Genomic DNA, 12,131 nt, shown 5'->3' on the forward strand with positions numbered 1-12,131 from the left:
AAACACAAACTCCATATTAATCTAGGGCTGTCCACTGCAGCACAAACTGGAAGTAACTGCACACAAAGGCAACTTATAAAATGGTGGTTGTCTTATATGTAGCAGGGAAGAGCAGCAGTGACACTTACTGGCCTCCCTTGGGTCTCTTTTCTCTAAAACAGGGGTCTCCAAACTTTTTGGCATCAAATATCTGGTGTGGAGGGCTGGAAAAAAATTTAAATATAAAATTTAAATAGAGATGGAACTTAGATGAGTGAATAAATGAATGAATGGGCTCATTCATTCAACCTCTCTGGCCCTCAGAACACCCTCCAGACACAATCAGAACACAGTTCTGGTCACATTTAGCTGAGTGGGCCAGAGGCTTTCAGGGGACACGAGGTTGACCGTAGGCCAAAAAGAGGCTTGCTGTAGGCCGCATCTGGCCCCCGGACCAGGGTTTGGAGACCCCTGCTCTAAAAGACTGTGAACCCCTTTTAACCATCTTCCTGTTTCTGTTTTGCCATCTACACTGCTTTTTGAACTTCGAAACATTGTTGAAAAGCAGTATATAAATATTCATCATCAACAACTTGTAGTCTAATATATGGACTCCGGTGTCCTCCAGTGTTTCAGGGAATCTTGAGATGTACAGTTCAGACTGAATTCCAAGATGAATCTTTAAATGGAAGAGGCAGAGAGGCAACCCTATACTAGGCTTTATTGCATAACACCGCAGGAAAAAAATAAATGCTTTAAGGTACTGTGGTGTTGTCAATGCAGGTGTAGTTTATTGATTCTTCTATAGACCTTGAGCATGAGCCTCTCAGGAGCGGAAAACAGTTCAAGTGTTTATTAAATCCCTGATGAAGTCATCTTTCCATCTGGCGAGTTAGAAAGTCCCATTTTGACCCCTAAATTCCCACAAGCTTCAACTTATTCATCTGGTCATTAAATTCAGTGACTGAACCAACAATCACATGAGACTATGTTACTACAAAACACATTTGTTTGTTTTGAAAGGATACGTTTAATTCTGACCAATTGAGACACAACCTCCAGCCACATGAATCCACTTAGTCCTCTAATAGCGGTATTGTGGGAAGGCTCTAAAAATGTTCCCACAGACAACAGTTACCAAGGGTTAGTTTTATCCATAAAATTACTGCATGTATAGACAAAATAAAAACAAAATGTTTACATCAAACAGAAAACAAGGAATGCAAATATTTCAGAAGTTTATCATTATCAAAGGCCCCCGAGACATGGGAAAGTATGCAAATTCAAAGCCAGGCATTTTCTAGTAATATAGCATTTTTCAAAAAATGGTTTGTCACTGCAGGGAACAGCATAAACCAGTGATGGCGAACCTTTTAGAGACCAAGTGCCCAAACTGCAACCCCAAACCCACTTATTTATCGAAAAGTGCCAACACAGCAATTTAAGCTGAATACTGAGGTTTCCCCTGAGGGCTGGGGATAAGAATAGGCCCTCAGTTTGGCTGTACTTGTCGTAAGAGGCGACTGAACAGCCACCGGGTAGATGGGACTCGTCAGCCTGGGAAGGCAGCTCATCTGAGAGAAGGAAAACTCTGATCCCAAACCTCCACTGCCTTGTGGCCACATCCAGTTAAGGAAAAGGCTTCAGGAGTCAACCTCGAGGCAAAATCTGGAGCCGGAGTCCCTGAGGCAGTTCATGGCTGAACACAGTCACGTTCTGGCAACTCCTGCGACGCCGCTGGAACCAACCGTATTGGCTTCTGCCTTTCCATTGGACCATTTCAGCGACGTGGAGAGGAGGGATTTGCTGCATGGGTAAAAGTCTATCCTCCATATCTACCTTACCCAGGCTTCGCGCACTGGAGAGGACGTTCTGTTCCAGAACACTGTTCAGAGCGTGATACCATAGTCTTCTGAGACTGAAGGATGCCAACAAGAAGTTTAGAAAAAACAACTCATACATTGATATCTTTTACCTACTGCTACTTGTAATGAACATTTCCTCTAGAACAGGGGTGCCTAAACCCCTTGCCACTTGCAGCCCTCAAGGACTCCCAATCTGGCCTGCAGGGGAGGCCCCCTGTCTCCAATAAGCCTCTGGCCCTCCGGAGACTTGCTGGAGCCCACACTGGCCCAACACAACTGCTCTCAGCATGACGGCCGACTGCTCAACCTCTTGTGTGAGCTGTGGGACAAGGGTTTACTGCTTGCTGTTTACATCTGTGATGCAGCAGCGGCAGAGAAGGAAAGGCTAGTCTTGCTTTGTGCAAGACCTTTTATAGGCCTTGAGTTATTGCAATACCTCCATTCATTCATATAAGTTTGATCTCTAATATATTCATTTATGTAAATTTATTCAAATTTGAAATGTAAATTAATTATTTTTCCCCAGCCCCACAGTCTCAGAGAGATGTGGCCCTCCTGCCAAAAAGTTTGGACACCCCTGCTCTAGAAATTTGTCCAATCCCCTCTTAAAGGCACCTAGGCAAGTTGTCATCACTGCTTCCTGTGGCAAAGAGTTCCACAGACTAAGTACATGCTGGGTAAAGAAATATTGGCAGGGAGGGGGTGGCTGCAAGACCTTGCCACTGCTCATTTTCTCAAACAAGAAAATTCAAAAAAAAAGCCCCACCCACAGAAGTGGGCTCTAAGGCTGCAATCCTAGCCACTCTTTCCTAGGAGTAAGCCTCATTGACTATAATGGGGCTTACTTCAGAGGAGATACACACAGGAGTAGGCTCCAAGGGTGCAATCCCAGTCACTCTTTCCTGGGAGTAAGCCTAATTGACTCTAATGGGGTTTACTTCTGAGTAGACATGCAGGACTTGTCTCCAGCCTCTGCTGTGGAGGAAAGCCTCTCCCAGCGCTCAATGGGGAGCTGTTCTCAGGAAAGTCGGGCTGCAAAGGTTTTAGGTTTTTTCTTGCAATGGTTGAGGAGGCGAGACTGCAGGAGGGCACTCACAATTGGCTGGTGCTCAGCCAGTGAACTGCCCTGAGCCATTCGGGAGAAAAACACGGACCTTAGCCAAGCAGCATGGGCAAAATTCAAAAGGAAAAGAAAACATGGAGCAGGTGGGGTGGCAACGGAGCAACAGGAGAGGAGGATAGTGAGCTCAGGGGGCGGAGGGAAGCAGCCCGCCCTCCCCAACACACAGAGGGTCCAAAAAAGCCTCCTTTTAATTAAAGTGACACACGCGGGGGGGGGGAACCGCAGCTTTAGCATCCCTCTCCAGGCTGCCTGGCTCAGCGCCTGGGGCTTTTGCCCCGTCTGCCCCATGCCCAGGCCCGCCAGTGGGCACACATGCCCACAGAGAGGGCTCTGAGTGCCCCCTCTGGCACATGTGCCATAGGTTCGCCACCACTGGATAAACCAATCAACAATGAACCAGCAATGGACACCAATCTTGCCCACCAGCAGGTACATTTACCAAAATACAGGCAAGAGAAATAGCACTCTTAACAGGTAAAGTCAACTTGTCTCAATACATTTTCAGATTAAATCAATATAACTTTTTCTTATAATAGAAACACCCAATCAGCTTAAAGTTTTGATTAACACAAGCTAAAAAAAAAAAAAGTGGCAGAAAGAAGATCAACCCCAGAAGAACTAGGGAAGATAAAAGTCAAGTATCAGCCAGGCCAAAGGCCTGTCAGAACAAAGAGGTCTTCAGGCAGTCACAAAAAATTAGTCAGGAGAGTCAAACAGGTTTCTTAAGACCAGGAGTTCCATAGCCTAGGCACTGCAACTGTCAAAAATGAGAAAGAGCTTATATCCCTGGTGAGTAACTAGCTTTATGGGAGCAACCTCCTTTCTTCCCAAACAAGTTAACTATAACCAAATCTCAGGAACCCAGTCAGCATTCCCTCCAATCTTTTGCAGCTGGACTTGCAACAAGTGAGCCAGGGTGTACCAGATTTGTTGCTAGAAGCCCCCATTTGCTGATTTCTAATTCTGGAATCCTAGACACAGCTGTTTTTCAAGAGTCAGTGCAACAAGTCACACTGGAATTAAACACATTTCACATAAGCACTTCAGAAAAAGTCTGCCAAAACAAAAGTCTTCAGGAAATGTTGAAAACCACTGAGATGGAAGCTGGACTGATCCCTTAAGACTAGATAGTAGGAATTTTTAAAAGTGTGACTGCTAATAATAAGTAAAGTGATTAGCTATATAGGTCAACCTGTTATGTGAAAATCCCTTTTTTTCCCTTTTAGTTGTGATTTTCTCTCTATATCTGGTTATGTTACTAAAATATCATGCAGGCTAAACTTCTCACACAGGCCACATTTCCAAAACTCTGGTCAAGTCACAAGCTCATGGTTACACAACCACCACCTCCCCATGGTCACACATTATGGGAGGAAGTCTGGCATCTTAAATCATTGTTTAAGTGTCTCCTACATTACTGCATTCATTGTATTGTTTTAACCCAATCACTGTTTAAGAACTGTATGCAAAGGTGTCTCCTAACCCAATCACTGTTTAAGTACTGTATGCAAACTTGAACTGCCTTCTTGTGCTGCTGACTCATCCTATTGTGTAAGTTCCCCCCATCTAGGAAGCCAGCCATAGACCCCATTGAATTTTGCTGATAACTGACATCCGGATCCTCTTTCAACATACTCCAAGCACCCTGCTGTGTGGTAGTAATCAAGCTACCATCCAGCTCAACACTGGCTGAAAACCCCTTTTTAAGTGAGGGTTTCCTCCCACATGTTCTGGATCTCACTCCAAGGACCAACACATCTGTGTTGTGTCAGAGGGTCCTCTTCACAGGACTCTCCCCCCTCCCAACTGCTCTACAGGACAGGTAACTATCTTGCGCCTAGAACTCTCTCCCTTCTTCCCCCCTTCTCTCCCCATCTTTAGTTAGCAGCTGGGTTTGGCAGACCAGGGACCCCTAAAATCCTTCCCTACAACCTTTCCTTTTTCTAATTTCCTCGGATGCACCAAATACTCTTTACACGCAACCACCATGAAAGCGAGGTACACTAGATTCAAGTATTAGGACCAAGAAACATACACTTATGTTTATGTATGTATTTCTCCATGTGCATTATGTTTACCTTTGTGCTTTTATAATAAAACTATAATCTTTTATTAAAAGTTATCTTTCTCTCAGCCTCCTCTTTAAGCAAAAGGGAATTTCTCTGCATTACACCATCTTGTTATCCAGCCTACAACCCTAAGGATCCAATAAGGGCAGTGTAATAATTCCCCTAAACAAAACAGCCCTTTTGGTAACAAACCCTCGTTATCCTGAACCTGTGGTGGAGGGACCACCTGGAGGTTAGCCTCCAGAGAGTGTTCTGAGGCCTACAGAGGTCATAGCATCCACCTTTGGCCTCTGTAGGTCTCACATTGCCCATTTCAGGCAAAAAAAACCAACAACTTCCAGTTCCTCTGAGCTTAGCTCCAGTTGCTTTTGGAGGTTTTAAGGGGTCCAAAATCCGCTGATTCAGTTATCCATGGATTTTGGCATCCACAGAAGTTCCTAGAATGTAACTCTGCAGATACTGAGGGCCGATCTGTATATATTTTATGAAATACCAGTATACAATTTTGGAGCAAGAAAAATAATCAAAACAGATTGCTCAAACTGTGTTTCTCAATTCCTCCCTTCTATAAAGCTGTATCCTGAGCAACCCTAATGGGTTAACATCATTATAACAATTGCAAGTAGTGGTTCCACTAATAAATTCCACTTATTTTGAATTTGTTCAAAAAGATTACCTATAACTGTATTACTGTCTCTCTTATCAGACTAGACAAACATGCTAAATCTAGAAAAGAGCAAAATTTCAATCACAAAATAGGACTTTCATACCTCCACCTCTCAACTGCAACCAACCTCCACATACACCCCAAATTGCTCATGGGACAAGGAACCATCTGAGATGGACTGTAGGGGACTGCAGTGGGAGAAACCAGAAGAAATTGTGGGGGGGGAGGCCTCAGTGCGCAAGTAAAAGTATCTTTCCATTCACACAAGGTAGTTCTGGATCCATCTACAAAGTATGCAAGAGATCTATGCCTTACTTAAAGGAAGGGATTGGCAACCTATGGCCTGAGAGTCACATCTTGCCTGCCACCCAAAATTATCCAGCCCATAGTCTCAAAAAGATATATCCACCCAGCCCTCTGTGATCCTGAAAAAGAATTCAGGTTTGTAATTCTGTCTCTGTAAGGTTTACAGTGTAAGCAGACTAAGGGCAGAAGCTTCCTTTGAGTGTCATTCTTTGTCTTGGCATGCATCTCTCCGCTATGCCTATCTCTCTTCTTAGCTTTATGGCCTAATCAGGATAGTCACACATGTGTTCTTACTATTGATGGACCCGATGTTCGGTCCCTAAGGGAAAGAAGGTTGCTGATCCCTGCTTTATGGTATTGTTTCAAGTCACCAATTCCAAAAAATTACCTCAGAATGCATTTTCATGGTTACGGATACCATATATTCATGCAACTCTTCTGTAACTGAATTTTTGATACAAAGATAATGGTACAAAGACAAACTGAGCCAAAGGTTCAAGGAAAAATGGACAACATTACAGACAAAATACAGTTCAGTTCTAAGATAGTCTAAAACAGCAGTTCTTAAACTTTACAGTCACCATAGCTCTTTAAACTCTTAAACAGAGTTCTGGAGAGCCCCACTGGTGCCCCAGAGCACCTGGCACATGAGCAGAGTGCCAAAGCACTGAACAGATGGTGGCCACTTACAGTAGGTGTGATCGAGAGCCCATAAAGGAGTCTTATGGAGCCCAGGATTCCTAGGAATACACTTTGAGAAACACTGGACTAGAAGTGGACACTGAACTTTTGACATTAGATGTCCAAATAGAGCTCTGTAGAGCTCTTTCTACTGAAAGATATTTCAGCGCAAAAAACACTGAAAACATTCTGTAGAACACGCCCTGTTCTGTTCACATTGTGACAAACAGCAGCACTATTCAAATGCAAGAAAGATCTATCTGCACCAAACTGTTAATCTTGATTCACTTCCTTTGGAAATACTCAATTAATAGGACTTTAAGTCATTTATTTCAATGGTGATTAATCCTAATTCACTTTTTTTGGATACAAGCCGGTAGGCTCATTCTTGTTGAGTACTGGTTCAAGTATATATATAGATGAGAATCTGAATAAAGCAAAAAAAGGTTCAGATTTTTTCTTAACACCAAAATGCATCACTAAAACACATGGCACAGTTTAGAACAGGGGTGTCCAAAGTTTTTGGCAGGAGGGCCACATCATCTCTCTGACACTGTGCCAGAGTGGGGCTGGGGAAAAAAAGAATTAATTTACATTTAAAATTTGAATAAATTTACATAAGTTTACATAAATGAAAATATTAAAGATGAACTTATATGAATGAATGAAGGTCTTGCAGTAGCTCAAGGACTATAAAAGGCCTTGCACAAAGCAAGGCTGGCCTTTCCTTTGCTGCTGCCACTGCATCACAGATGTGAAACAAGCAGTGGAGGGAGCCCTCATCCCACAGGTCAGGTGAGAGGTCAAACAGTCGCCCTCACGCTGAGAGCAGTTGCGTTGGGCCAGTGTGGGCTCCAACAAATCTCCGGAGGGCCAGAGGCTCATTGGAGACTGGGGACTCCCTGAGGGCCGCATTGAGAGGTCTCGAGGGCCACAAGTGGCCCCAGAGCCGGGGTTTGGACACCCCTGGTTTAGAAGTATCTTCCCATAAAGTGGTCCAGGAAATTGCACCTCATAGTGTGGGAACCCATAATCCCAGAAGGGATAAACACCCCATAAAACCAGAAGGGAGAACTCCTGCAGGAAGGAACTAAGTTCCTTCTTTGAATGAGATGTTGAAGTTAATCAGGTTCTCCAGATGGAGACTGGGAGTTCAAAATACATTGTAATCTTTACTAATTTCTAATATGTTACTTCTGCAACCCAAGAGTCTTTTGTGGTTCATTTTCTGTCTCATTATGTCCTCACTTTATCAACCTAACATGCATGACATTTTATATACTCTGTTGGCCTATGACACAAGTCACTATCAGGTAGCATACCTAGAGGGGGACAAGAGGGGTAAATGCCCCAGGTGCTGCACTGGGGGGGGCACTGCTGCAACCTGCCCACCACCACGGTATGGCAAGAACCGCGGCAACAGCGGCTGCAGGAGTGTTCCATGCCACCCTCAGGGCTGCCCCCATTTCCTCCACTAAAGGGCAGGGGGTGGCGCTCACACCAGCAAGGAACATCACAGAGTGGCTGTGCTCCTGCAGCCACTCTCGGCACTGTTTCCGGCTGCATCTGAGGTACCCCTCTTTAATGAGAGTGGAGGGGGTAGCCCTCAGGACAGTGGGAAGTGGTGCGTGCCTCCTCCGATTCTGGAGGAGATGCACGTTGCTTCTCCAGCTATGAAGTGTTTCACACTGCTTACAAGCGGTACTAAAAGGCTCCACTGGAGTGCTTGGGGGCCACTAGAAGTGGCACTTGCCCGATTAAGGATATTTCTATACCTCCTTTCAATGGAGTTCTCAAAGTGGTCCACACAACAAAAAGAAAAGCTAGCTTAACTAACCTGGAAAAAATCTTTCAGGGTCATAGCTTCAACAGAAATATAATATTACCCATACATCACTAGGTACCCAATACCCCCACACACAACATTTTGGAAATTTTGGTCAGCTAATGCATGAGTTCAATTAATCTAGCAGTTTTTAAGAAGTGCATCATTCCAAACTATGTTCAATGGAGAGCAGTCAACATCCACCCTGTCAAGTCAAAGCTTCTGCCCCCCCCCCCAATAAAAATAAGGAAAGAAAATATGTGACAAACTTCAAGGATGTCTAAGCAGCTGATCAACATCTCCCCCAAGCAAGTTTTTTTGTTCACAATTTTCAAATGCACCCTATAGTAGTGGACAGAAAACCATTTCTCAAGACATGCACAATACTTAGTTATAGTCTATTATCAAAACTTGAGATGTGAGTTTAATAATCCCTATTGAAAAAATAATTTGCTTGAAGATGCAAAATCCTTCACTTGTGTGATAGTTTGAAATTTACTATTTCTCTCTTTGTTAGGGGCATGCAAGATCCAAACTATATTGAGTAATATGTTCCATACACAAACAGTTGGTTATTTTCCTGCAGCAGCAAATACAAAAGATTTTGCAGAGGCACTGATGAAATTAGAACTGTAAAACTGTCCAGAATGAAAAGGAAAATGCCACCATTCATAGGAGTTGGAGATTTAGGATAAATAAGTGAAGTCTCTCTCAGATTCTGAAGTCACCAACTTCCATTTTTCAACTTTGCTGGTTTTCCTCTTAGAGACAGATCTCAGAAATATCCCATGTATACAATGACAGCTTGAACGAGCATCTTGATTTTGTGCTTCTTCATTCCAACTTGTCCCAGAAGCGCTTCCCATCATGATACCTGTATCTCAAGAAGCAAAACAGGAAACATCACAGGAGTGAAGGATGGATAACAGTTTGCCTTTGAGTCACTTAAACCCTAAATTTCACTCAATGTTTTCTAAGAAAAAAATATAATGAACGCTACAAAGCTGTATGCAGTTTCTGAACCCAAGTTTCTAAGAATGGAATTACATTCTTTTTTACCCATGCTTGCCAAGAGTGGAAAGCTGTTCTCCCAGCTAAGTAGAGGAAGTATCATTGCCAGCTAATTAAAAAAAGGTTTGATTATCACTACTGAAAATAGTTCGATGCAATTTTAAGAGGGAAGTTTACTCAAAAATTTATAAGAGGTAAGTTAACCACTGAAAATCTTGCATGCATCTCTGTATGGAGAGAGAGTCTCTGTAGCCTCTGGATAACTCTGTAGCTAACTCTGTAGCCTCTGGCTAACTACAGTGGTGCCCTGGTATCCATGGGGGATTCTGTACTGGAAACCATGGAATTGCAGGATGTTCCCTCCACATCCTCATTAATCAGAGGTTCCCAAACTGTGTGTTTGGGGATACACAAGGTCTCTGAACCCTCAAAGCTGGCTGATCAGGACCAGGAGGCACTTCTGAGCTCTGTAGAGGCAGCAGGCAGACATACGTAGCCTCTGCGTAGCTCAAAAGAGTGTCCAATGCAGGGTGGCCACATTTGCTGAACAGCAGATAAGTGAAACTGTGGATACAGCAGCCCCTATTACCATACAGCCACAAGAACACAGGGAAGCAGTCGATGAGGAAACATATGATTCCCATGTAATGAGGAATATGGGAAACTAGCTCTCCACACGGTTAGGGCTGCCATGCAGTGAGTTTCTAATGTGACTGCTATGTGGTATGTAACCATGCAATTCCATGTTATGAATCTTCCACATAAGTTAATAGATAATTTATGCAGCAATTGCATCTTTTTCTTGAATACGGGGGGTCATATCTTTGGTTGCAGGGGGCCCCACGTCCCCCTCCTGGGTGCCCATTTACCTGGTTTAAAGCCTTACTGGATGAGGAAAAGTTTTCTTAAACTGAGCGCTGTAAGTCTACACCTGCAAAAATAAGTCGGAGTTTTTGAAAGCGTTCCGGCTGCAGAAACAGTTCGCATTTCCTGTTAACTTCCTTCAGTTTTTTCCAAATGTGCTGGCTGGGGGAGGCAGCTTGCAAAGTGCTGTAAACCTGTAGGCTTACAGCGCTCCATTTAACAAATATTTTCTTCACCCAGTAAGACTTTAAAACAGATAAATGGACACGCGAGGGGGGGGCAGTCCCGTATCCACGGTTTCCGGTATCCGCAGGAGAGGTAGGAACGCATCTTCCACAGACAGCGGGGCACACATGTACTGGAAGCAATCTAATCTATATGAGAATGCAAGTCAAGACATTCTGAGCACTTGACTTATTTCCTCATTTTTGTTGCTGTTGATTCTTATTGAATTGTTTACTTAAGGTGTGCATGTGCAAAAGAATGTTCACCACAACTTTATTCTACCCAGCCAAAGGATTGTTCTCTCTCTTTTAAGGTACAACATTCAGAGGTGACAAACACACCAAAGAGAGAGCACGCACAGTCCTAAGTAAGTTCTTTTCCACACCACATCATTCCCCAATGAGTTCTATTCCAACTTTTTAAAAGTGTCCTCTAAAGACAGAAAGGCCTTGAGGAAACAGACACTTGCGTCTGAACAGTAACTTGCATGTTACTGTTACAACTCAGTGTGGCTTCTGCACAATTCTTTCCATTTTTGTCTTGTAGCTAACTGGTAAATGGCATTCAAGGCAAGTGTGGAAAGCCTTTAATACCATGCTTTTCTTCTCTTCGTTGCAACTATGAAAGAAGATCCAGTTCTTTTTAAAAAAAAACAAAAAAAACCTAAGAACAGTAAGTAAGGAATGCTTTACATGTTTGCCACCATGATTTGTTTGCCACCACATGATTTGTTTATATGTTTGCCACCACAGAGACAATATCAGTACTGAAACAAGCATGTTACACTACCCACAGATTGCAATGCCATTTAAGAAAAGCACTTGATATGGTGCACGGATCAACATAATGATGATAATGCCATCTCAGTCACAAACTCCTGGGATAAAGCTACATGCTACAAGATTATGCATGTGCAAAATAAACGGTACTCCAAATAATACGTGGTCAGATGTTAGAAAGACTACATACAGATCTGAATCAATCTCACAGAACAATGACCCAAACTGATTTTGCCTCCACCTAACAGTGAGACATGAAGCACTGACTTTTCACATTAGACAATGAAAGGGGAGTCTAATCATTCTTGTGATGTGTACCATGTTTGAATATTGTTAAAGCAAGATGGAATGCAAAAAAGATCAAGTGTACATTATATATTATGTCTATTATATAGCCAATGCGGGGTTTTTAATTACATCATCTATGTAAACACACTAATTGGACCATATGTTTGGGAACATTCTCAAGCATACTAATTTAACGAATACTTGAGTAGCTCACATGACACATGTATTTTAACACACATTCACTCAGTGCTCTCAGTAAGGCATCTTCAAGCATAAGCATTTTGCTACTTTAGTAATTCAACCATAATGTAAATGTTACAATTTGTGAAGTTACTGTGAAAGATACATTATATATAATATACTGTTGACTATACAGATTCACATAGCTAACAACACTGAGTTTGCAACAGTCTTCTTGTTGCCAGCAACTTGTTGCTAAAACCCCAGCA

The 12,131-nt window shown here is 42.9% G+C and overlaps 1 protein-coding gene across 2 annotated transcripts in view; it reads right to left on the minus strand.

Annotated features, from left to right (window-relative positions):
• The window catches only part of SLC20A2 (solute carrier family 20 member 2), an 83,924-nt gene that overhangs the window by 59,996 nt on the left and 11,797 nt on the right, over positions 1–12,131 (minus strand). The window lies entirely within an intron of this gene.

Source organism: Tiliqua scincoides, chromosome 5, assembly GCF_035046505.1.
Source record: "Tiliqua scincoides isolate rTilSci1 chromosome 5, rTilSci1.hap2, whole genome shotgun sequence".
Lineage (NCBI taxonomy): Eukaryota > Metazoa > Chordata > Lepidosauria > Squamata > Scincidae > Tiliqua > Tiliqua scincoides.